The 5,183-nt window shown below is 34.2% G+C and overlaps 1 protein-coding gene across 3 annotated transcripts in view; it reads right to left on the bottom strand.

Annotated features, from left to right (window-relative positions):
- The window catches only part of LOC117176039, a 46,446-nt gene that overhangs the window by 21,831 nt on the left and 19,432 nt on the right, over positions 1-5,183 (bottom strand). The gene's annotated exons all lie outside the window — the stretch shown is intronic.

Genomic DNA, 5,183 nt, shown 5'->3' with positions numbered 1-5,183 from the left:
TGGCACCACTCAGGAGCTGCCAGTCAAACTTATTGTTAGTTTTTAGCATCCAAACAATCATTCCCCGTGGGTTTGAAGAGTACAAATGACGTTTTTTCACTCGAATTTTTGACATGTTTGACAGTTTCCCAGTTAAACTTGGCACCACTCATGAGCTGTGAGTAAAATTCTTTGTTAGTTTTTAGCATCCAAACAATCATTCCCCGTGGGATTGAAGAGTACAAATGACGTTTTTTCACTCGAATTTTTTACATGTTTGACAATCTGCCAGTTAACTTTGGCACCTCTCAGGAGCTGCCAGTCAAACTTACTGTTAGTTTTCAGCATCTAAACAATCATTCCCCGTGGGTTTCAAGAGTACTAAAATGACGCTTTTTCACTCGAATTTGTGACGAGTTTAACGATAAATTGTTGCAAAATACACCAACAGGTGTTAGACAGTCAACGAATTTCGAACTGTTGACTATGAAAACAAAAGAATCTGGAATTTCAGCGAGTACTGAAATGACGTTCATAGAATTGTCGCTAGCTCCCGGACTATAAAAAGTCCAAAAGGAGCGATGAATTGGCTGAAAAATTTGAATTAGCTTAGGAACGTGAGCTTAAACATGATTCCACGTGGATTCTATCTCGACCCCTAACGAAAAATGTTTCACTAAAAGAAATAAATTTTTAACTAATTTTAGTTCAATTTTTAACTAAATAATTAAATTTTCAGTTGAAAAATTGAGTTTTAACCAAGAATATATTTATAAAAATTAATTTTAAAACAGTTAAATATTCAGTTAAAAAACTAATTAAATTTTTTTTTACTAAAATAAATAAATTTTTAACTAAAAGTAAGATTATGAATCTTTAACCAACAAACTGAATTTTAAAGAAAGTAGTTCAACTTTCAACAGAGTTAAATTTTCAACCTCAAAGGTTGAATTTTCAACGAAATACTTAAATTCTCATCTAAAACAAATTATTTTTCAACCAAACAATTCGATTTTTAACCAAATAGTTAAATTTTCAGTTAAAAAATTGAGTGTTAACCCAGAATATAAATTTTCAACAAAGATTATGAAACTTTAATAAAAAATAAATAATGAAGAAAAAGTTAAATTTATATGAAGTATACGAATTTTCAACAAAATACTAGAATCCATAACTCAAAAAAAAATTAAATTTCAACTTAACAGTTTAATTTTCTGCCAAATAGTTAAATTTCCAATTTAAAAAATTAATTTTAACCAAAAAAATATTTCCACAAAGAAGTATCGTTTTCAACCAAAAAGATGTATTTTCAACTAAAATTATGAATCTTTAACAAACAAAAATATATGAATTTTAAAGAAAGTAGTTCAAATTTTAACCAAATATTTAATTTTAAATCAAAAACAGTTGCATTTTCAACCAAATAGTTAAATTACCAATGAAAAAATAAACGTTAAACAAAAAAAAAACTCATTTTTAACAAACTATTTTTATTTTAAGCCAAAGAGACGAATTTTCAGCTAAGATTATGAAACTTTAACCAAAACCATTAATTTTAAAGAAAATAGTTATTTTTTCAACCAATCAGTTGAAGTTTCAATCCAAATGAATTAATTTTTAACAAATAGTTTAATAATTAATAATTCAACTAAAAAATATTTAATTTTAAATCAGAAACAGTTGAGAGGATTAATTTTCTACTAAAAAGTCAAATTTAAAAAAAATACATACATTTTTAACCAAATAATAAAAATTTTAATTTAAAAAGATACATTTATAAACAAAAATTGAATAGTTAAATTGACAATTAAAAAAAATAACCACGAAATACCAGAAATAATAATAATAATAATTAAAATTTACCAAAAAGGACGAATTCTCAAAAAAATTGTTATATTATTAATCAAAATAATGAACTTTTAACAAAGCAGTTGAACTTTCAGCAAAAATAGTTGCATTTACAACTCAAGAAGACGAATTATCAACAAAGTACATATATTTTCAACCAAAAATGAAACAGTTAAATTTTCAGTTAAAAAAAACGATTTTTAACAAAAATAGTAACAAAATACAAATTAAAATCGAGTTTTTAATTTAACCGATGAAAGTTTTTGTCGAAATTGGAATAATGTTCAACAAAATAGTTGAATTTTTAAACGAAAGAGATTAATTCTGAACGCGGAATTTATTAGTAAAAATTTTCAAATTAAAAATCGAGTTTTTCGTTTCAAAGATGAAAGCTTCTGTCGAAAATGGAATAATGTCCAACAAAATAGTTGAATTTTTAAATGAAAGAGATTAATTCTGATCGCGGAATGTAATTTTAATCAACAAAAGTAAAAAATTTATCTGGAAAATTCCGGGTTTTCCTCTAAACTCTAGGGTACTTCTTGGTGTTCAAAAATCTGGGATATAGTTCCCGGTTTTCCCAGTCAGTGACCACCCGACTTGAAGTTGTACATTTATTTAATTTTTTGTCACTTAAAATATGTGGTTGACTTTCTTTTTTTAAAGTCAAATATTTAGGGGCTGATGTTGATGATCCAATGATTTTTCGATCGCACCTGGTGTGATAATTCTGAAAAAAGAACGTGAAAACAATGATGAGGAGAGTGGAGCTGAAAGGTAAACATAGAAACATAACCTACAATTTCTTGAGGTATTTGCAGATTTTCTTAATCTGGCATTAAATTGAACTAGCTATGGATAATAATTATAGCACAAATATACAAAATCTACAAACGGATTTTAAGGTGAAACACTGGACAGTTAAAAACACACAAAATCATGGACATAGGAAACACGGGACTAGGGACACGGGACTAGGCTGCCATGTTTGTTGCAGGACATCAAAAGGTGGCGGACCTCCCCCCTCACTGCATCACCCCCGCAAGGGCATGTATAGTCCCCTGTTTTCTATGTCCATGCCAACAATCTCAATTCTAAATCTGCCTGAGTCAAAGCCGATATCAGGTTGTGTGCTTGCGATATACCTGCGATCGCCACGCGACACACACATGTTAAGGGTTGAGGGCCACCATGGACATAGGAAACACGGGACTAGGCATGCCATCCTAACTTGGGCGAGCAAGGTTGAATCCACGGGAGGGGGGAGAATTCCATGAGTGGGGAGAGCCGCCATCTTACGATGTGCCATTTGTTTATGCGCACGAGCATTTTTGCCGACAAACTGTGCATGAAAGTATAAACATGTGGGCGCTGCCATGTTTGTTGCGGGACATCAAAAGGTGGCGGTCCTCCCCCTCATTGCATCACCCCCGCAATGGCATACTTAGTCCCTTGTTACCTATGCCCATGAGGGCCACTTTCATTTACATCATGTCGGTCATTGTCGGTGGTGCAGATCTTTGCACACCGACCGAGTCCTGGAATCACTCGTGGATTTAAAACCGATATATATATATATATATAGAAGACGGGAGCTTGGGCGAACGCAAGGTACGCAAGGTATATATATATATATATATACAGAATAGAATATTTATTTCTCCATGTACATCCTCCTTGGACTTTTACATATACTACATTTTTACCTTCTTAATAATACTGATATATATATATATTTATACTTTGGTACTTTTGATCTGCTTCGTTACAAAAAGTTACATATCACATGCTCATACCATCATACATTACTCATACCATCGTCGCTTACAATCTCCTCTTCTACTACCTCCTCACTTACTTCTTCTTTGGAAAACTTCTCAAATTGCCTCGCATATCTGCAGAGACCGATATTCAGTTTCCCTGACAAAGTGTTACATAACTTTTCTACTAAATTGGGTCCATACCTATCTCCCACCCATTTCTCTACTTCATCAACCCATTTCTTTTCAATTTTTTCCTTCGCTTTCCTGCATCTCCAAATGCGTTCCATGTTCTTCTCTTCCTCTCCACATAGCCTGCATTCTGTTTCTTTGAAACCCTTGTTTCACGCTCTACCTACATTGCCACATCTCAGCCTAGCCCATTGGTTCTTGTCCTTATATCCTACTTTTTTATCACGCCAGTACTCCTCTCTCCCCAGTTCCCTTTTCCACATCCTGTACAAATGACAGTAAGAAGATTCGTCTACCCTCACCCAATCCATTTGGATCTCTTGTTCTTGTTTTATCCTGATGCCCTTAGAGAAATTATTCTCAATCTCTTTTAATTTTTCCGCTTTTCCTTCCCAATCCCACTTCAAAGTTTCTCCGTCTCCGATTTCCCTCAGGGCCTCCATTAATCCTTTGCCCCACTCTGTCGGATCCTTGTTTTGAATTCCTCTGAGCTCCTCTTTGAAGCAAATATGCGGCAGCCTACCTTCCGTCATTTCAAAAATCCAGATTATATATCTACTAGCCCTATTTCTTGCTTCTATTTCTACGCTGTTACGACCTGCTTCCAATTTCCAGATATATCCGGGAGTATTTTTATCCAAACTCATTGCCATTTTTATGAATTTCGCTTGCACTCTTTCCAAATCTTCCCACCTCTCCCAACCCCAAATTTCTACTCCATACAAGCCGCCAGATTTTACGAGAACGTCCATCAGATACAATCTTCTATCTAGCCCTGAAATGTTTGCTCTTGTCATGACTCCCCATGCTATGTTAGCTGCCTTTTGCATTTTGTTTGCCATGAATCTGACATGTTTCCTGTGTTTTCCGTTTGAGGAAAACCAATATCCTAAGTATTTAAAATAGTCCACTTCTTCCACCTTGTTTCCATAAAATCTGCAACTACTGCTATGTCGTCTGCAAATTTAAGGGCGAACACTTTTTCGTTGCCTATTACTGTTCCACCTTCGTTTTTTCGAACCCATTCGTCGTCTATGTCGTCTAAAAATATATTGAACAGTGAGGGACTCAGTGGGCACCCTTGTCTCACCCCTCTTTTGGTTTCAAAACATTCCGTGTTCCCCTCTGCCGTCAAGACCTCGTTGACTGTAACCCTGTATATTGTCCTGATCATTTCCAGCATCCTTCCTTGAATTCCGATTTTGTGTAATTTCTGGTAGAGAAGTTCCCTATCCACCGTATCAAATGCCTTCTTTAAATCAATGAATGCAGTATATAATTTCCCCTTTTCTCGCTTAAGAGGGTTATTAATTAACGCGTTAAGGACAAATATATGGTCCCTGGTAGATCTCTTTTTCCTGAAACCCGCTTGAGTCTCTTTATACAGCCCGTTTGTCTCTAACC

The sequence above is a fragment of the Belonocnema kinseyi genome, chromosome 7 (genome assembly GCF_010883055.1).
Source record: "Belonocnema kinseyi isolate 2016_QV_RU_SX_M_011 chromosome 7, B_treatae_v1, whole genome shotgun sequence".
NCBI classification, from domain to species: domain Eukaryota; kingdom Metazoa; phylum Arthropoda; class Insecta; order Hymenoptera; family Cynipidae; genus Belonocnema; species Belonocnema kinseyi.
The sequence above is the reverse complement of the archived record's forward strand: the minus strand, read 5'-3'. Positions and strand labels throughout refer to the sequence as shown.